Source organism: Sturnus vulgaris, chromosome 23 (genome assembly GCF_052056855.1).
Source record: "Sturnus vulgaris isolate bStuVul1 chromosome 23, bStuVul1.hap1, whole genome shotgun sequence".
Lineage (NCBI taxonomy): Eukaryota > Metazoa > Chordata > Aves > Passeriformes > Sturnidae > Sturnus > Sturnus vulgaris.
In genome coordinates, this window is record NC_142265.1 from 5,337,743 (window position 1) to 5,359,315 (window position 21,573).

The 21,573-nt window shown below is 47.0% G+C and overlaps 1 long non-coding RNA gene across 1 annotated transcript; it reads right to left on the reverse strand.

Moving 5' to 3' along the window:
• Positions 1-16,344: 16,344 nt before the first annotated feature.
• Positions 16,345-19,613, reverse strand: LOC148221346 (uncharacterized). Its single transcript, XR_015808230.1, has 2 exons — positions 19,437-19,613; positions 16,345-18,920 (listed from the first exon to the last, which is right to left on the reverse strand). It is a non-coding gene; the product is annotated as an uncharacterized LOC148221346 (long non-coding RNA).
• Between the last annotated feature and the right edge of the window lie 1,960 nt (positions 19,614-21,573).

A 21,573-nucleotide genomic window follows, 5' to 3' on the forward strand; every position in this document is an offset into this window, starting at 1 on the left:
TTGAGGACCCAGGCACTGGGGTCCTATTTCCAGCTCTGCTGCAGATCCCAATGCCAGGCACTCAAATCCGAGCCTGCTCCCTCAGCCCTCAGCCTTGGCATTGATGGAGGAGAAGATGGGCTGTGCACACACCCACTCACCCAGCACTGAGGGACCAATCCTGCCCTGCAAACACCATTACTGCCCCCAGAAGTGTCACAACATTCACCTTTGGCACGGCAAACTTTGGCATTTTCTTTTCAATTCCCCCTTGTGAACCATACAACAACAAAAAACCAGCAGATTGAGGACGAATGCTCCTACTTCCATTTCAAACACTGCAGGATTTTGCACACATATAGGCCTTCAATCTCAGTTACACCATCACCTTGGCAGCAAAATGTTGCCTTTGCACAGCAGAGGATGCAGGCCACAAACCCTTTGGCAGAGCTGAAGAACAGGCTTGCAGTGCAGCAGATAAAGCCTGCGGTGTGAGGAATGTTCCACTCAGCCCAGGAATGCTCCCATCCTGCTCCATTCTCCCCAGGAATGCTCCCATCCCGATCCATTCTCCCCAGGAATGCTCCCATCCCGATCCATTCAGCCAGGAAGGAGATGCTGAAGCCATGGAGGGTGTGCACCTTCCCCTCCTGGCTGGAGGAGGCTCCAGCATCCTGCTGCTGCTCCCTCTCCCCAAAGGATTTACATCGTTCTCGCTGCCTCTCCAGCATAAAGTCCTGCAGATTTTTGCCTCAGTGCCTTCAGCACAAGTGTAAAAGAAGAATTCTCCATAATCTGAGCTGATCCCTGCTCCTGCCCAGCCCTGAGCACGGATGAGGACACTCACCCTGCTCGAGTCAGGGAATTCATTACCTGCCACATCAAATATGCTCCTCACCTTTCCACTGCCTGACCTCTGCTCCTCTCCAAAATGGGATATCTCCACCCTTACCAAGGAATAAGCTGCTGTGAATACTTAATTGCTTTTATTACACTCCTGTAATTGTTATCATGACCTTTCTATGGACTATTTTGATGTGCCTCTCACCAGGTCATTATTTCCAAGCCATAGGCTGTAGTGGAACAGAAACATTAATCTGCTACAGACAGCAGAACCAAAGCTCAAGGTGTTTGATCTCTCCTGGTGAAAAAAGGAGGCCACAGGCTAGGCCAGGTTGAGCTCTGGCATTCTGGCAGTGCCAAGAAATCCCTGATTTTTCCCAATAGTTCCTCCCACCTCCCTTGTTGATCCTCTCCTCAGCTTAGCAAGCAGCAAAGCAAAAACAACCACAATTACAAATCTTAAATACAGCCAAGAGCAACTGGAGCAGAGTGAGTGGGGAGTCCAAGCTGCAGTGGCCAGGATAATTCTGCAGGCAGCATTAGCTGCTTCAACAGCAGAGTGAGTCACTCTCCCAACTAATTCCCAGCTAAAGAGAAAAATCAGGCTTTGATTCTCCATGGAGGCACGAGCAACAACACCTTTGCAGTTCTCATTTCTGCTCTGAGCCGTCCCACACAGCACCATGCCAAACACACGAGGCACCAGGCAGGAGGAGCTGGCACACAGAGCAGGGGCTGTCTTTTGACCATCTCATTCTTCTCAGAACAAAGCCACGGCCCGAGCAGGGCTGCTTTGGCCGAAGAAGCTGGAAATATAAACCCAACAAAAGCTCATCCTGCAGACCTGCCAGCTTTGGCAGCGCTCACGCAGGGCTGACAGCCTCACCCTGTAAATAAATGGTTCCTGGGGAAAGCAGAGGAGCCATCTCATCCATCTCAGGTGCTGCAAATCCACTGCTGGCCTTTCTGACAGGCTGCACTATATTAAGGGAGCTGTTTAAATGGCTACCAGCTCACCAAAGAGCCTTTTCATAAACAGAAATGTAACATTTGTTAAGCTGTTGTGGCTGCCCCATCCCTGGAAGTGTTCCAGGCCTGGGCTTTGAGAAATCTGGAATAGTGGAAGATGTCCTTGCCCACGGCAGGGACTGGAACCAGATGATGTGCAAGGTGCCTTCCAACCCAAACCATCCTATAATCCTGGCTGAATTTCTAATTATTGACAAAACTTTTGTCTTTCTTCCCTGGTCTCCCAGCTACTCATTCCTGTCTAGAAGGAGAGACAAGAATCCAGCCAAAAGTGAGATAATGTCGTGCTCCCTCTGAGCACAGAGCACACTCCAGGGGAGGGACTGCCCAGGTCCTTGCAGGAAGAATCCCCAAAGCCTGGTGCAGCCTGCAGGACTGCAGTGCTGCAAGAGCAGGGACAGCAAAATCATCCTCATCCTCACTGATGACACTGGTGTCTTTTTCTGGGGCTACCTATAAACAGAGGCAAAACCAAATTAAGAGAATAAAAAGCAGTTCTATTTATTGAAGGGCCTTCAGGTACATTTAGGGCAGACAAACCAAAATGGACAATGGGTCACGGGTTTGCACACTTTGATAACTTTGGGCCATTTGCATTTTGGGGGTTCATCTTCCAATTCCAGCTCCAGGTAATGAAGTCATTTACCCCAAGTTTGCTGCCCCCAACTCACTTTTGTTTCCATCTCTCAGGCCTGAGGCAGTGAGGTGTCCTTGATTGCCAGGCCTGGAGAGGAATTGTTGTGTGTGCCCCAAATGGGAGAGCAGCAGCTCACACTGGATATGGAGTTTAGAGTTCTGCACTAAAGAATTGCAGGGTTGCAAATGGATGGAAAATAGAAAAACTGAAATCCCAAGGCATCAACACAGGCAGAGGCAGGAAAGGGCTCAGCTCTTGGACAGGGGCACACCAAGGTGACACTGCAGGACACAGCCCTGAGCTCACAGAACATTTCTGTGCAGGGACCTGAGGGCTGGGGGCACTCCCAGCCAGCAGCAGCCTCTGCCAGGGAGCTCAGCCCAGCACTTCAAAGCACCACACTATTATAAAAACACAAATTCCCAAATATTCTCCTTGTTGCTGGGTCTCCAAGCCCCTTTTCCCAGCTGCTGCAGTGCTCTGACACAAGCACAGACAGCAATGGGGCTGAGCTCTTGCTCGGGCCACAGGGACATTCTCAAACTGGCCCAAAGTGTGCCTAGAACTAAATAAACTTGAAAATGCCCAGTTTAACGTCCTGTTGGATGCTGAGCCAATTTCCCCTCTCTATTCCAAGAAATGCAGCTGTTCAGGGAATCAAATCATCAGGGTTCACTCACAGCCTGGCTGGGCACAATGCTTCCCTTCAGGCTCTGAACTGCACCAGGACACCAGGCTCTGTTTTTGTGACAGTCCAGAAGGTAAATTAAATATTGCCCTGATTAGTTCTGATACACACCAGCATCCCCCACCAGCAGCTGAGGAACAGGCAGGACAGGAAAAAATGTTTATTCCCTTGCAATGAAAGGAACAAGTGCAGGGAACAGCCCAGAAAAGAAATCATTTCTCATGTCTGTGAAGCACAGCATCATTCCCACCAGGCAAACCTCCTCCAGAAACACATCTGGATCACCCACAGGGGCTTTGTGCCCTCAGCCACTCCTGGGAGTCCTCCCTGAGTCCAAGCTCTGCATGCACACACACAGGGGCTGTTCTGAGCCCAGCCTTCCCTCACCTGGCCTCAGGTGGGATGGATTCCCTGGGGCACAGCTGATGGAGGGAGCAGCCAGGGCTGTTCCTGCTCTCAGCTCCATCCTGCTGCAGCTTCCCAGCTCCCAAAAATCTCCACTCTCCCTTTGCAGGGCCCTCCTGCCCTCGGGCAGCACTCAGGGTTTCATTTCCTGGATGCTGTGATTGTCATTTCACGGGAAGCCGGCTGGAGGCAAGGCTGGGTGCAGTGGGGCTGATTTTCAGGCAAACTGCTCGCTTGGAGGGAAGGAAAATACCGGGAAGTATCCAAAAGCCTGGGATAGAGGATGGTGTTTCCTCTCCTCTCCTCCTGGTCCCTCACCATGGGGCTCAGAAAACATCTTCTGGTTTAGAACAGGGATAAAGGAAAGGCTGAGTTTTGGAGATACCAAGTTCATCCTTAGAGCAAGGCACCCAATATATGAATAATGGAAAAGTCTGTAGCAGCTCCACGTTTGAGTTTGCACAGACATTTGCACTTGAAGCAGCCTCAAATCCCACTGATTTACCCTTCCCTGATTGTGCCCAGCATCCAAACTCAGTGCAGTACAGAGGGCAGGGAAACATCCCATGCAAACAAAGTGAAATATTAACTTATATTTGTAGATTACTTTTTCAAGTGTCTATAAATTACTACTCTGAAATACTGCCTATATCTTTTAGCTCTCCCCTGGCTAAACCCCCAGTCACAAAACTCCATCTGGGCCCAGGCTACATCTTAAGCAGCAGAACTGAGCACAAAAGTTTTATTTCTTTGATTCTAAGACTAAAACAGCTCAGGACACCTCTAACAGTTGCGTGCACAACTCATCAGCTTCTACAGAAAAAGGAAAGACCAAGTAAGTGATACCTGCCCCTAATTGCCACTCCCTGTCCCAAAGAAGTGTCCCCAAGGACCCCAAAGCTGTGGATCTGTGTCCTCTTCCTACAGCTGATACATAACCCTAATTTCCATTCTTTTCCACAAAGCAGTGTCCCCAAGGACCCCAAAACCCCAGAGCTGTGGATCTGTGTCCTCTCTGTGTCCCCAAGGACCCCAGAGCTGTGGATCTGTGTCCTCTCTGTGTCCCCAGGGACCCCAGAGCTGTGGATCTGTGTCCTGTCCCTCCAGCCCCGTTTGCTGTGGCCAGTGCTGGAGCTGCCAGCCCCCAGCTCTGACAGGAGCAGTTCTGCTCAGCACACTTGGGTGAGCAGCCCCTTCCAGCACAGTTTGTTATTCACATGCTCTGCCTGCTAATTGCTTTCTGAAATGGGCAAGGAACAGATGAGGAGCAGAATGCAGCTCCTGACAAATTCCCCGGCGCTGTAAATACGGCTCACCTTGCTGTAAACAAGGAAATGCTAAAAGAGAAGGAAAGCAGCAAAGGCAGAACGCAGAGTACAGAAAAAAAATAAAATAAATCTCAAGCTTCTATGCTTCAAGGCAGCCTGCACAGGGGTGAGGACCCCAATCTATTTGGAGTTTCACTCCAAAGGCACCTGGGAGCCCCTGGGGAGCAGAGCTAATGCCAGCACAGCTACAAACCATTCCAGCAGAGCTGATTAGTGCCCAGCAACCTCTTTGTCTTGCTGAAGATACCCCAATCAAGGTCTCCCAGGCAGGCTCTCTGCCTTCAGAACTAAATCCTAAAGAATGGGAGCAAGGCAAGGTTTAGAAACAAAGCAAAGAACTTTATTTCCTTCAGGCTCTGAGTTTCTCATCAGTTAGGAGAGGCTTCTGCACTTCCCAGTGCACAGCCCCACCACAGAAACAAGGATCTGCTGCCTCTTTGCAGGTGTCATGTCTCTGCTATTTTAAGGAAAATATAATTTGCTCTTAAAGATAATGAGATTTAAAATTAATAAACTTGGGGCTTTAAGCTCTATGAGTTATGAATCCACAGGCAGCACTTTTAACACACTTCCAGATTTCTCCTCCTCGACAGCCACAAGGCCTCGAAGCTTTTTTAAACCCAAAACCTGAAGGTTCCCACATTTCCAGGAGCAGGGGCTCTACAGGGAAAACATCAAATACCAGCAGATTCACAAGCACGTGGCAAAAACTGACAGCACTGGTGTATAAAGACCTGGAATTGGTGACTAAACTCTTGTGCAGTGATAGGGTCCAACAGTGTGAGTCATCCATCCCAGGGGGAAATGCATTTCAGTTCTGGATGTAGAAGAAATACAAACCCAGCTGTCATTCTTTGGGGATAGAAGGTGCTGGAAGCCCTGAAATTATGGGCTGCAAGCACTGGGAAACTCAAGAATGACAGATAAATGGTTCCTAGAGTTTCTTGTAGAAAGAGAAGTAGGAGAGAACTTCCACGAGTGGGAAATGAACTCTGTCCCTGTTTGGGGCACGAGGGCATCAGCTCTGATAGAAGATATCAAGTGAAGTCAAGCAGATTAGGGATAACGACCACGGAAATTTGAATTCACGGGATCCTTTTTCTGCAGACAGATGGTCATTTCAGCTTTCTGTTCTCTAATCCCTTGTTCTGCCAAGCAAACATCCTAAATCCCAGATAATGTGGGTTTTACCATCTCGTGCGTTTCCCCCAGCATTAAGGCTGGCCCCAGAGATAGGATACATATGCTGGAACATCTGCATGCCCCAGGAATTTACAGCCACAGGATTCTCCTACCTGGCTCCAGCCTCAGCAGGCTCCTGACAAAGCAGCCTTTTCCAGCCATCCTGGGGATTAAAAGGAACTTTTCCTGGGGATGAGCTTTCCCTAGGAGCTGCTCAAAGTCCAAAAACAAACGTGAAACTCTGCTGGGAAAAAAATCAGGCTGCCAGACCAAGGCAAAAGAGCTGATTTCTGAGGGAAGAGGGAGAGGAGCAGGAGACTGATGAGGGCTTGGTGCTCAGAAATTCATTCCCAGTTTCCCTGTTTGTCAGCTCAAGTGATTCACTGAAGCAGCTCCTGGAAACTCACCGAGGGCGTTCACAATTAAACAGATATTGAGCTGAATTTCATGAAATATGCATATTGTTTGCTTTCTAAAAAGCTGTTTAGATCAGGCCGTGAAAAGACCAGAAATTGAGAATTAGAGTAACAATCACTCCCCAAGTAGCCTCTAATGAGCTCTGGGTGGATGTGGAACAAAGGGATAGTCTGGAGGAGCTGCAAGGGATGCTCTGGACACACTCTGCTGCTGTTGAGAAATGGTCCAGAGCTCTTGGAACCAGCTGTAGGTCCAGCCTGGCTTCCTCACAGGGCAAAGTCTCCAAGGATGAATTATTGCAGCACAGAAATCACACCTGCACTGTTAATGATGGTCACAGCAGAGTCCCCACTGGGATGTCTCAATAAATGCATTTTTTAGGAGATCCAGAGGCTGAGCAGGTCTTTGGGGAACCCAGGAACTGTGGAAAAGCCCCTGGGTGGGGAACAGGGCCCCTCCAGCCAGGCTGTGAGAGCTGAGCTTGGGGACAGGGCGAGGAGCTGGTGTCCCCTGCAGGGGCACAGCCACCCCAGCCCAGCACTGGGCTCTCCTCCCCTGCAGCAGCAGCAGGGCTGCGTGTCCCTCATCCTCCTCCCACACCGTTTGGGACAGGGGAGGGACATCCCTGACTAGGAGGAGTCACCCTCCTCCACCTTCACCCTTCCACAGGGCAGGATTTGGGATTTCAAACTGGGAACATCCTCCCTGAACCGGAAATTTCCTCCCTGAGGTTCCAGAGGAGCCCATCACACCCCAAAAATTGCTGTTTCTGTCTCCCACTCCGTGGCTAATGGCTCATTGTTTGTATTCATGCACGAGGAGTAAATTCTTCATTATTGGAGAGAGATCTGACATGTACAAACAATTGGAGTAAATTGATTGTATTTTCCAAATCATCACACAGGCTCTAATTCTATCTGCAAGGCGCACTAATTTGCACTAGAATTGCCTCCTAAATTAGGAATTAGAGCTTTTGACAGAGAGGAGCAATGGCTGTCCTTGTGTCACAAGGCTAGAAGGCTGCAGGTCCCCTCCCAGCTCATACCAAAGAGCCTTTTTGTCCCTCAGAATTTACTCATGGCTGGTGGAGGAGATAGATCACTAAAGGAGCTTTTAAGGGAGGAAAGGAACAAGCTGTTCTTTTAAAAATGAATAAAGTATTTAAATGTAATTGTTCTAGACCCAGAACATGCCTTTTTCTCACGCAGGAATTCCCTTGAAAATTGGACACAGAAAGCTTTGCACACCTTTTCCTTGAATGGAGATGCTCAGGTGGGAGCAGCACTGAAAATCGAGTCTCAGAGCACGCAGGGAGTGGATTTGTTGGTGCAGGAAGCAGAGGACAGGGTGCCCTGTGCTCTCCCAGACATGAGGTCATCGGTGCCAGCCCCCGAGGATGGCAGGGAGACAAAATCATTGAGTTCATTTGAGTCATGCACCCAAAAAAACGTCTCTGTGTGCAGGAAGGGCAGGGATCAGGGCGTTCTGAGCTTCCCAAAATGCCAGACACGGGCTGTGTGCTCCTCACACGTCACCTTCTCCATCCCAAACACGGATTCCTCATCCTGCTCCCAGCCCTCACATGCTCCTTCCTCAGGGGAGGAATGAGATTGATGTCAGCCAGACTGCTGAAACAGCGGAAGGAGCAGCATGACAAAATAAATTCTAAATATATAAGGTTTAACACTCAGGTCGCTCTGTGGGTGGTGGAACCACAAAACCCTGAATTTCCCATGGAAATGGATGGAAGTTTAGGCACAAAGCAGCTTTTCCTGTTCCTGGGACATCTGGGATGTCTCCCACACGGATCCTGGCTTCCTGGAAGGGTGACCTTACCCTCAGCCCCCAGCACTGCGATTGACACCCTTTCCTCTCCCACCCGTGTTCACAAAGCCTATGGAAATAAAGAATTAACACCTCTTTCTCTCCCACCTGTGCTTATGAAACTTAGAGAAATACAGGATTTTACCAGTCCCTTTGGGTAATAAAAATAACATCCTCATGGAGCTCTCTTTGCCACTGACACATGCTGGGGAAATCTGTTGGAAATTCACAAATGGTTCAAAAGCTATCAGAGAGCCAAAGAGAGTGGGATCTTAAAGGCCCCTGTCTTGTTTGAAAACCCAAGGAAAACCATCTCAGAGGAATAAATATAATTATCACCACAGCCCAGGGAATGCTCACAAGCTGGACCAGACACAAAGGAATAGATAAATAATGGAGAGGGAAGGGGGAAGCCAACACTGCATCTCTCAGATATGCAAAACCACCCAGCCAGACCCCAGGGAGCCAAAGAACTGCCTTTGTACAGCAATGATTAAAGACAAAACAAACACGGCTGAGTTCTTCCCCCTTTGCCTTTCAGCAATTACAGAAACTTAACCTGGAGCACACTGTGTGTGCACCCAGTTATGTGCAGAGCAGTGTGAGCTCTTGATTTCCAGCCCAGGTGCTCAGGGAGAGGGATTCCTACATGGAATGGGGTGCTGGGTGGCAGCACCCATGATTTCTCCCTCTGCTCTGGAGCACAGATTTCCTGGACGAATGGCAGGGCCCTGGAAGCAGCACCTGAGGTCAGGCAGGACTGCCAAAGCATTACCAGCACTCTGGCAGCCTCTCTGCAGGACACACACCAAGCCACTCAGAGCCTGAAATGAGCCAAGACAGTCATTTAGGAAAGGAGGAATTTCACCTCTGAGCAGTGTTTGAATTTGCCTTTGGTCCTGTGCCACCCACAGTCTGTTTTCAAAATCCTTCTGTGTGAGCACAGATCAGCCTCACTCTTCTTCACAACAGCCGTGGCCACTCTCAACTTCGTGCAAACAAGCACACTCAAAAAAAAGGTGTTTTCCTGCCTTTTAACTTTGTTTTTTTATCTTTGGAGGGCACATTCCCAAGGCTTTTCCCTCTAACCACAAGCATAAAGAAGTGAGAGATTAGGGGAGGAGTAAGGAAAGCAGCACAGCACTCTGAGAAACGAATCACAGAATGAAAATAACATAATTCCAGGAACCAGAGCCTTTAATGAGGAGAAACCAGGATCATGGACCAGAACCAGAGCTTTTAATGAGGAAACAAAGGGGAAAACCCAGGATCATGGAGCAGTTCAGCAAGCTGAGAGCAGTGTGGTGCTCCCAGGTGACAGCAGAGTCTCCCTTCACCTAGAGCAGCTCCAGCCCTGCCCCTGAGGTGCACAAATGCAATGTAAAATCCCCAAGCACATCCTGAGCAGTGCACCTGTATAAATGTACAGGTGAAGGATCAGTGGGTTGTGGGGTGAGGGTGTGGATTCCTTTATTGCCTGTGAGCAGCTGGGCTGGCTCAGGATCCTGCACCCCTTTGATTGTGCACACAAAACCTCCCACATTGGCCTGGAAACTTGGTGGGAGCCGTGCTGGGAGAGCTGCTGCACCCTTGGAGAAACATCCCTGCAGAAACAGAAACATCCCTGCTCTCCTTCAGCACAGGGAGAATTGGCCCTGGATGCTCCTGTGAAAAAAGCAGCTGTGATTTGTTGTTTTTGGGGGGGTTGTTGGGTTTGGGGTTTGTTATTCAGAGCTATTTTGGTGAGTTTCCCTTCCCTTCCCTTCCCTTCCCTTCCCTTCCCTTCCCTTCCCTTCCCTTCCCTTCCCTTCCCTTCCCTTCCCCATATAAATGAATTATCCAGGGTTTTTGCTGCCAATCCTCCCCTGGAGTGCCCAAAACTGGAGGCAAAGCAGGGCTGGTGCTGGCCTCTCCTCAGGCACACCTTTGGCAGGAAGGTTGAGGCTGTGGCTAAAACTCTGTATTTGCTATCACAGCAATCTCTACACAGCCAGAGGGAAATGATTTATAATTATTATTTATAATTATAAATGCAGATTTTACTCCCAAGCAGTTTTCCACAAGGTCACTTCATATTTGGGCCAAAGAAACACCTTTGACGATTTCTAACACCACACTCTTCATGCAAAACTGGTTTTTTGTGTGCAGGCAGAGCCTAAACAGACTCCATGGAAACCTTAAAAAATTGAAGTCTAGCCCCTTATTTTCAAAAAAGAGGTGGGGGGAAAAATACAGCTTTGTCTTACACTGTGAGACAGAAATACAGCCACAGTATTCCCTCCCAAATAGTCTTTTTTTAAATAAAACCACCTCATCCATTTCATAAAAGCAACTCATTTTAAAATAGCACTACTTTGGCATTAAAAATGTTTCCCCTTCATAAAACACCACTGCTACATTTTTAATATAAGAGCAATTCATATCAGCTAGAAATATGCTGGAGCTTATACTTAAAGGGATATTAAAAATATTTCCAAGGCACAGGAGCTATTCAAATGCATCCTTCCCCCTTTTTCTCCCTACATGGGGATAAAATAGCTTCTAAGAAAGCTGACAAAGGGTTTTCCTTTTTAATCACAGCTGCTGCCCATTTTTCAAGCAGGATTCTACAAACCCTCTGTGTCCAACCCAACAGGAGATGGAGGTGTGGACTCCAAGCTCAGAAAGTTTGATTTCCTCTCTGGAGTCCAGGTCCTGATGTGCCCACCCAAATCAGTGATGGCAATGGGCACTTTCATGTCTTACATCCACAAGTGAACCCTAAATTTGAATTCCAGATCACACAGGGAAAGCCAGACAAGTGGAATTTCGTGTCCTGTTCCTCCTGCACCCAAATTTGAGCAGGGTTTTATGCTGACAGGCACTGGCACACACACACACACACATTTGGCTGAAAATCATGGCCAATCCTTTCCCTTCCTAAGCAGCAGGAGGTTTCATTAACTAAAAGCAAGTCATTAAAGAACAAAAAAAAAAAAAAAAAAAAAAAAAAAAAAAAAAAAATAGAGATAAGAAATGGGAAATCCAAAATAATTGTGTTCATTTTCCAATAGTGCTGCAGTCAGATGCACTGAGGAACTCTGGCAGGAAATAAATGTGGAAATAAAAGAGTTCCCCTCTGCTGCCAGCTGGCTGCAGAGCTGCTGGTGCTGAAGCAGTGGCAGAAGTTGGGGTTGTCTCTGGTTTTGGGGAAGCCACACGTCCAGGACAATCCTTCTCCTGTCACACAGCTGCTGCTCCCCATCACCCTGGGGAGGTTTATTCAGACATCATTTCTTATTCATGTATTAGATGCTTCAACTCCTCCATACTGGTGAAAAAATCCCTCATTGGGTTCATCTTGTTTGCACAAACCTTCCACCTGTGAGCCCTCCATTCCCTGCAACCAAACCCTGTTGTTGTCCCCAGCCCACTCAGCTCTACAGGATTCTCAGCTTGGACTCCAACACCCTGCACCAAACCTCAAAATCCTTTTTATTAACACCATTTTACCCATCCCTCAACATTCTGGTCCGGATCTTTTCCTTGTGGAAAGTCTCTCCAAGCCAGGGAGCATTTTTGGAAGCCACTGAGTTTTGGAGAGAATGTTTAATGTGTGTAGGGACACAAGGAAAGGGAAGTTATCAGCAGAACCAATTTGCTGTGTGGCTGTAGATGGAACACTGGGAACACACAGGAGCAAGGTAAATCTGACCAATTTACACCTGCAATGGTAAAAAACTTATCAAGGGAGGAAAAAAGATGTTCTGTCAGCAAACTGGCGCCTCTGTCCTCCATAAATCCCTGTGCCCAGAGGCTCCCAAACCTTGCTCACGTTCCTCTTCCCCTCTGTGGAATTGGCACCCGAGTCTCAGGTCTGCAAATTGAGGAAGGAGGAGTTAAACTTTCCCTCATCCTGCCTGGAAAAGAGGCAGAGATCACTGCCACACAGCTAAATGCCTGAATGCTTCTTCCCAGAACTCACCTCCTTTGTTTTCCAAAGGAGTGGGACAAAGCTGGATGTACTGATATTTATTTTCCCGGTGGGTGGAACTGGGAGCAGAAAGCAGTGAAGTGCTTTGCCTGAGGCAGCAGATCAAGTCGGCAGCAAAATGAAAAACCTGAGTGTGACCCTGGCTGGTTTGATGATTGCCCACCTGACTGTGCCACCTCCTGCCTGATCTGCAGCACATCCCCGCACCAGCGGCTTGTTGTTTTTACTCAGCAGTGGAAAAGCAAATATTTATAGAAAAGGCCACAGCATTTGCCAGGTGGGGATTTGTGCTTTAACGAGGCAGGGATGTGGAATTTATCAGGCACAGATAAGCTTTTGAGGAACTGGGGGAGAGGTGTTCATTAGCTGGCAAGATGCATTCCCAGGCAGCAGCACTGTTCCCCTTTCCATCAGCAAATCACACCTTTGCAGCAGGATTAGTTGATGCCTTTAATGATAATGTAAGAAGATTACACTTCCCCTTTCTCTTCACGATTCCAAGCCCTTAAATACAGAGAGCCAGCGACATTTCTTGAAATATCACCGTGGAATTACCACTCTCCTCGAACAGAGAGCTGGAGAGGCCATCAGAGCAGAGCAATGCCTCAAACGAGTTCCTACAACAGCTCAGAGAGGGAAAACAGGAGCAGGTGGACACCTCAGATCCCATCTCAGCAGTCCTTGGAGCAGGGACAGCCTCAGCACATCTGGAGGGAAAACAGGAGCAGGTGAACACCTCAGATCCCATCTCAGCTGGGCCTGGAGCAGGGACAGCCTCAGCACATCTGGGAGCTCAGCACATCTGGGATGCTGACCTGAGATAATCCAAACGCTGAGCTCCACCCGAGCTCTCTTTTTGGGATGTTTCCAGCCTGAGCCAAGCTGAGGAACACGGATCCTGGGAATTGGGAAGCTGGGGAATCCCATTCTGCTTTGTCCCTGACATGTTCTTCCTGGGGAGGGGTTTGCAGCTTTCAGCACTGGTATCCAGGGGATATTTATATTGGGAGATGCAAATTAAGGAACATTCCTCCAACACAGAAAGCTCTAATTAACAAATAGTCCATCCAGGCTCAGTTAAATATTTAAATGATCTGACAGAGCTGAGTAGGGCTTGGAAACTGAGCTGCAGCATTTTTTTTTTTTTTTAAAGCAGGAGGGCTCCACTCTGAGAGTTTAGGGACAGGGGAGCTGGAACTAAACCAAAGGGAATAAAGATGAAACCAAAGGTGTAACAGAATATTGGCAGTGGATGAGAGGGGGGAGTGTTCTATTAATTAAATTATTCAGTTTAGGTCCTGCTAAACTTCCCCAGGCTCTAATCCTCTGCTGAGGAACACCAATACCCTGACCTTTGTTTGAGCACCCACAATTAGGGGTTTCTCATCCAGCCCCATCTCCAATTGATCACCAGGGAAAGGTGGGGTGGCACACAGGACAGGCAGCTTTAATCAGTGCAGTTTCTGGAGGGATAAAGGATCCAGGAAAGCTCTCACAGGATTTGTGTCTTCCTCTGCCCCAAAGTGGTGGTGGGACTGTTTGTGGCTCATGAAACACTCAGCCCTTCCCTTCGTGGGGAGATAAGAACATCCCAAATACCAAGATAAGAGCTGCTTATGGAGAACTTAAGAGAAAGAAAGAAATCCTCCTTTTCTCTACATTTTGTACTTATTTTTACCATCCTTTATGTGAGACATTATTCTCTGTTAAAGCCTAGAGGGTGACTTAGAGGTGAAGAAAGTTCTTGATTTCTATAGGAATACAGAGGACTTGACTTCTTGCTACGTATTTTTTAATTCTAAAATTTCCTTTGGTTTCACCCGTCTGAAATCCCCCAGGATGGATTTGTGAGGCAGCAGCTCTTGGAAGGCAGAGGGGCAGGCACAGAGCTGGCTCCTGGCACAGGGGCTGGGCTCCTTCCCTGCTCTTTGCTCCATCCCATCCCTGGGCCCAGGAGATGTCTGTGCTTCCCAGCCCAGGGAAATCCAGGAAAGGGAACCTGAGAAAAAATTTTCCTGGAGAGAAAATAACATGAAACAAAAGGCTGGAGATGTTTTGCTGATTCCTCTTTGCCCACAGCATCCCAAACCTGCTGCTGTCCTGGATGAGTGAGGCAGAGCAGGGTGTAAAAAAGGGCCCTGATTGCTCTTCTGTGCACACCCAGAGGGCTTTGATCTCCCTGGACACTGGGATTTCAGGGATGTGATTGCATTTCCACTGAGGGATGGAAGAAGCTGCTATCAGTCTCCAGGTTTCTTGAAGCTGAGCAAACTCACAGAGGATTGTGGTAAAAAAACCAAACAAACAAATAAACAAAAATAGTTTCCACCAGAGCACCTGGAATAAACCCAAGCTCAACAAAGGGATCTCATTTCTGGGAACCAGACTAGTTTATATTTAATTTCATATAATTCATCTTCCCTTTTGCTGTACCTCCACCCATGTGTTTCTGCTGCTCCCTGAGCCAACAGAATGAATAAAAATCCCAGGTTGAGCCTTTATTAGCGTGTGTAATGCAAGTCAAGCTGCTTTGAACATCCTCTTGTTGGGTATTAATGCAGCATGCCATTTGTTACACGAGTATTTTGCTGTGGCAGACAGAAAGTGACATTTATGGGTCTATCATGAGAATGAATTTCACCATCCATTAAAATGATGTACAGGTAAACACTCCATTCATTTTAAATCCAGGAGCTTTGGTTCTTTCTCTGCCTTGCTGGATGGGTCCATCAATACAACCACTATTAGCCAAACTATTTGCTGGGAAGTGAGAACGACTGAAAAATGTTACAGGCCTGTAATTAAAGGGGTTGTAGCTTGAAGGGAGAGGAAAAGAATCAAAGTTATTGCTGAACTCTGCTCTTTTAGATCTATGATCTCTGGAGCTGGAAAGGCACTGCCCCATTCCATCAGCAGGAGACACCAACCAGCCCAGGGTCAGAACTACAAAATATTTATCTAAAATGAAAACTATAAAAAGGTCAGTGTCTGGAAAATCTGTAAATCTGGGTTTACAAGCCACTGTAGGAAGGCACTGGGGCCTCAGCTGTTGATGAAGTTGTCCCTTTGTAGGGCAGGTTGGTGTCACTCAGCCACCAGGTCCCACCAGGAGCTGGCCAGAGCTGAAGGACAAGTTGTTATTACCATAAGAACTTATTACCACGAGTGTGGACACACACATTCACAGAGCTGGGGAATCACAGCTTGGGAATTCTTTCCAGGCCTGGATTTCTCCTGACTCTCAGCTCCATTCCCAGGCTGACAAGCTGACTGCAGCTTCAGTTAGGGAGGAGTCTCCCAGGGTGAGAACACGGTGACAAACAGAGTGGAATTCATCACCAACATTAACCCCTGGTGTCTTTCCCGTGGGACACATCCTGAGGTGCTGTCCCAAGGATGTTTTTCCCAATGGTCCAATGAGCTCCTGTCCTGTCCTGGCTGCACTAACACACTTTAAATCCGGGCTGTGTGTACAATAAATTGGCCTTTTTTCCCCAAAAAAGGTCCGTGTGTGCTGCTGTCCTTTCTCTCTCTTTGCAGCACAGTGACCACACACGAGGATATTTTGCAATTCCCTGCTTGGGAGGATGCACATGACGTTTCCTAGAGAACTGCCATGAGAAATGAGCGAGGCAGGAAGCTCCAAACGTGAGCCACGTCCCTTGGAGAACGCAGCCCTGTTGTTTACCCACTGTAATTGTAGAAATTAAGGTAATAACAATTACAATTAAGTGACTCATATGTACGACCGTGCAATTAATTTAGGCTTAGAGGCAGGGTTATTGTGCATTAAATAAAAGGCAATGATGATGGATCAGGCTGTGTGTGTGGCTCAGGCAGGGGCATTGCTCATCTGGGTCCAGCCTGGGAGCCAGGGGAAGCTCCTGGGATCAGGGAACAGCTCCCACTTCCCTGGCTGCAGCATCAAACCCGGCTCTGACAACCTCTGGTGCTTTTTGCAGACTCAGGATGCTCCCCTGGCTCTCTGGGGCCGGCCTGGAAGGGCTGTGTTTGTGAAAAACGAGATTCACTTTCTCGGTCAATTTTATATGGTTTAACAAAAGACAATAAAAGACAAACAATAAAGCAAAAGGTTATATGGGTGGGTGCATAGTCTTTAGCCAAGAGCACACACTAACTCAGAAAACACATCATTAAATGCATCAACATGTTGCATATTCATAGGTCTTTCATGCATTATTCAAAATCATCCCCCCCAACCTGTAAATCAACATGTCAGTGCTCCCTGTTAACAGAAGATCAATAAATTCTTTCCCTGGGGTTCTGGTGTGTCACTGATAATCTAAGAATGTGAAGAATTGCCTGATTGCCTTTTTTTTTTTTACCATTCTCTGAGTTAGTTACATGAACAAAAGTTTTTTGCATCACCATGTTATAGTCCAAGAAAAAAAAATATATTTTATCATACTACTGTTTCTAGGTTTTTTTAACAGCAGAACTGAAAGAAACTATATTCACACAGCAAAGTTTTCCAACATTATACATAAAGCATTCATTTTAGTATTTGTGAAAAGCCATTCACAATCTCAGTGACAATCTGTGGTAGTTTGTAAAGTTTTTTTTTAAATTTTACTTGCTTTTACTCTTACTTGAATTTTTTCTGAAATTTTTACTTTTCTCAACTTTTTAGAATAAACTGACTGATTAGTTTTCTGTACATTGCCAGTGTAAAAAAAGAAAAGTGTGTGAAGAGAGAAAAAGTATTCTGAAGGTTTTATTCTAAGTTATTTTTCCTATAGTTTCTAGTAATAAACTTTTCTTTGTACCATTAAAATTACACCTGTTCTACCTTCCTCCTAATCCTACCTCACAACAAAAAAAAATCAAATTAATAAACCAGAAACACTACACAATCCCAGCAGTTCTGTTCCTAAATTGCCAGAGCTCCACACCCACCTGTTGCATTTACATGAAGTTTTTCCTGCTTTTGTGAATATTTTGAGCCACTGAATCTCTAATTCTGTCAGCTTTTAACCATGGTTGTCATGGTTAACCTGGTGCTGACACCATCAGAATAGAGTTGTTCACAGCAAAATGTGTGCCCACAAATCAAGAGAACAAAAGGCTTCTGTGTCTCATTTTTAATTCCAGTGGCTGCATTTCCAGAGTCTAAATATTTCTAATTTATCACCTGCAGTCTCCTACTCATCCAGTAAGAACCAGAGAATTTAGAAGTTATGGCAGGAAAGCTTTTAAGAAAGAAATCTCTTTCTTTTCCTGATAACATTCTTCAAAATAAGTGGAAAAAAAAAAAAAAGGTGTAGAAAAGCCAATGCAAAAAATTATTTCTCAGTAGGATGTGTTATAAAATGCTCCTAGAGGCATCAGCAGGTCTAGGATTCCCATAAATAAGTTTTCCATAATCAGTCAGTATTTAATTAACACCCAGAAACTCCCTGACAGAATCTAAATGGAATCTTTAAGGCACTTAATTTAGAAAGTGTTGCTGAAACGCATTGCAAATGCTTCTCCTGGCCACTTGTTTCTCTCCCACTGATGCAAAAGCTTTATCTCAAGGGCAGCTTGTCTGCCTGAGTTTGGGCAACCTAAAATGCTACAAATCCCTTTCAAAGTGCATCTGTTGAATTCATCCTCCTCGTTCTCTCAATCACAGCCCCTTCCCTGAGGAAACAGCACCTGTGAGCTGAGGCTGAAACAAGCAAAAAGCAAGAGGGTATTTCCCTAAAAAAAAAAAAAAAAAAAGTGCTGTAGGAATAATTACTGAGACTGCACAGCTCTTGTTCTATCAAACAAATTATTTTCAGAGTAATCCTCGCTCTCTCCTTGCTCCTTCGTGCTCACATTCCTTTGGACACGTTTGGTACAGCAGCTAAGCTTTGCCTTTGATCTCTTTATTAGCAGGGGTCCTTGGGAATGGGTTTTTATTAAAAAAACATGCCCTGGAAAATGTTCTGTTGCAAAATCAGTCCTGGAGTGGCAGTTTGCTGAGTGAGGGGTTAGTGATGCTTCTGGTGCAGAGCAGGAGAGATTTGCTGGAATTTTCAGTGGAGGAGGGAGAAGGGTTTGCTTTGTCTGGATCAAATCCCACTCGAAACCCACCCACCCTGCCAGGGGTTTCAGAGTGGGTAAAACCAAACGTGGAGGGAAAAGTGCAGCCAGAGGGACAAGGATTCCTCTCCCAACATGATTCCACAGCTCCAGACATGGGGATTTCAGAGATTCCTCCACTCACCTGTGGCGTGTTTGTATTCCACAGACCACGATGGATTTTCCCTTTTTACCCCCCATTAATTTGTGATTACTCATTCTCACATGGGTGCAAACAACCTGGAAAAATCACATTTCTTCCTGGATTCTCCCAGTCTCTTCCACCTTCTGACCTGAGTGAGACACACTCAGACTATTCTCCATTATTTAGTGATTCCCACTGCTGTGAAAACCCCTTTTTTCAGCTGGGGAGGGCAGGGGGAGGAGCAGATGCAGCAGAAATGATGAGCACTGAAGCCCCAGAGCTGCTCTTTCTCCATGGAGCAGGGTTAGCCCAGGGAACAGAAATTCCAGCTGACGTGGCTGCAGCTTGGTCCCAGAATAGAAGGTTTACAGAGCTCCCCTCTGGGCTGAAACAGCTTTTTCCTAAAAAAAAAAAAATGGTGTTGAATTGAGAGGTCTGCAGGACGTGGCAGAGATCCCACAGCAAGGGGCTGGAACTGGGCTGGGGGAATCAGCCTCTTCCAATCCCCATTCCCAATTCCCAATTCCCCATTCCCAATTCCCCAATCCCCAATCCCCATTCCCCATTCCCCAATCCCCATTCCCCATTCCCTATTCCCAATTCCCCATTCCCCATTCCAAATCCCCAATCCCCATTCCCAATTCCCAATTCCCAATTCCCAATCCCCAATCCCCATTCCCCATTCCCCATTCCCCATTCCCAATTCCCAATTCCCCAGGATCATTCAGGCTGGAAAACACCTCCAAGGAGATCCAGTGCAGCCTGTGCCTGACCACCACCTTCCCCAGCCCACAGCACTGGGTGCCATGGCTCATGGTTTTAGAGGCATCCTTAGCTCTTGAAAATACCCCACTCTGCTGGGCATTTAAAACTCTGTGTCCTTCTCATATTAAAATGTTGCCAATTTCCCACCTCACCTGCAATTCCCACTGCACACAACCTGTGCACTGAAGCCCTTCTGCACCTCCAAGGCAGGTGAGCGACCAAGATCATGCCACACACAACAATTTGACCCCAACAAAACACGTTTAACTCTTTGGTGGAGGTCTCCCCGAGGTGTCCCACCCCTGTGTCAGCATCCAGGGTGTTCTCCTGTCCCAGCCTGCCCATCGTGTCCCTCCCCAGCTGTCACCTCCCAGAGCAGCAGGCCCAGGCTGCAGCTGGTGCTGAGCCTTTTCCAGGCAGCTGTGCCCAGCCCATTGTTCCCTCTGCAGACAAGAAATGTTTGCAAATGTGTTTGAACCCCCCCAGCCACAGAGGATGCAGCCATGCCAGGTTTTTGGCTGATTGTAATGGACACGAGATAATTCACACGTTATAAAGATGGGTTTACAATGAAGAATGATTGTTTTTCAGCCTGATAAGAGAGGGTTTGAGAAACAGCCATTTCTTTTTTGTGAAGCTCAGGCATTCAAAACCATTCACAAAATGTCTACAAATAAGAAGGCAGCATCAGCTGAAAGAAAATGATCTTGGGGAGGAAACTCATACTGGCCATGTGTGTTTTTCCATTTTTTTTGTTTTTTTTTTTTTTGTTTTGGCAGCAGGATATGAGACACTGCTTGGAGCATCTCCCTGCCACTGGAGTCAAAGTCAAGCCTAATGTTGTAGGCTCGGTTTATGTGCAAATCTTGCTCCCAGGCTTAGCAAAACCCGACAGAATAGAGCCAAATGTGCACCCCCAGCTGTTCCAAACTCAGCTCAGAGCATCTCCTGCTGCTGGAGCAAAGTCAGACCTAACCCCAGCCTGTGGGCTGCTGTCTGCAGAGCTCAAACACAAACCAGGCTGAATGTCCAGCTTAAACTGCTCCCAAAACCTCTCCTAGCCAGGACAGAAGGGGAAAAATGCTGCAGGGTGCAGAGGGGACGTGGCAGTTCTGAGCACGGGGCGTTTTTTGTTATTTTGGAGAGGACTCCCAACTCCTCCCACTGCACTCCCTCAGCAGTCCTGCTCACCTGAGCAGGGAGGGATGTCAGCAGCAGCCATACCCTCCCTGGAATGGCTGTTCCCTAAAATAAGACATTTATAGACGGTGAAAAAAACCCAGAAAATTGGCTCAGAAAGCGCCTCTAGAAAGATTCTGCAAGATGCGGGTCAGCACAATTACCCTGAGATGGAAACTGCTGTGCCCCAGGCTGGGAGAAGGGCAGAGTGTCCCTGCATCACCCAGGGATGGAGGCACTGCCAGGGCTCAGCCCAAACGCACCATTTAAAGCCCAAAAACACACCATTTAAAGCCCAAACAAACAAAAAGCTGTAGCCCCAAAAGCACCGAGCTCACTCTCACACGACAGAAAATGCCACCTCACCACTAATTAATTCAGTTCTGCAGAGCTTTCCAAGAGCTTTACATAAGAGGCTCCAAACAAATGCGAGGCGTTGTTAAGAAAATGCTCAGTCTTTTTAACAAATTAATTAATTTGTGGTGTCTCCTTGATGGCAAGCATTATCTAATGGAAGTGAAAACACCAGATCAAGCAGACATATCCCATTCCACAGGCAATCCAAGCACGGAGAGTGACAGGGAAGGATCTTGAGGGTGTAGCAGGGGAACACCAAACAAACAGGCAACCACATATGTCTCATTTCATTTAATATCTGCTATCTGTGTGTGAATAAACATTTCATATCACACCTTTTGATGGCTGCCACAACAATATCTCAAAGAGAGAGCTCCTTCTTCACAGGGAAGGGGAGTTGCTCGTGTGTGAGAAGAGGGAGATGAAAGACAAGCCTTGCAATGGAGCTGCAGCACAGCCCCAGACCTTTTGAACCTCTAGGATTTATATGTCATTAAATAATTAACTCAATGATGCATGAGAGAAAGTGATGTAAAAGACCTCAGTTAATTGCTTCCATTGCAGCAGGTACCAGGTCTTTGTGATGAGATACAAGCAGGGTGAACTTTGTTTGGGAGATTGCCTTTTAAATGCAGTCATAAAAAGAGTGAAAAATGGCTCGTTTGGACACGACTTTTGTTTGCTGGAATGTTTGGGTTTTTTCGGGTGTTTTTTTGTGTGTTGCAGTGTCTTTGCCTTAAATTAACTGATATA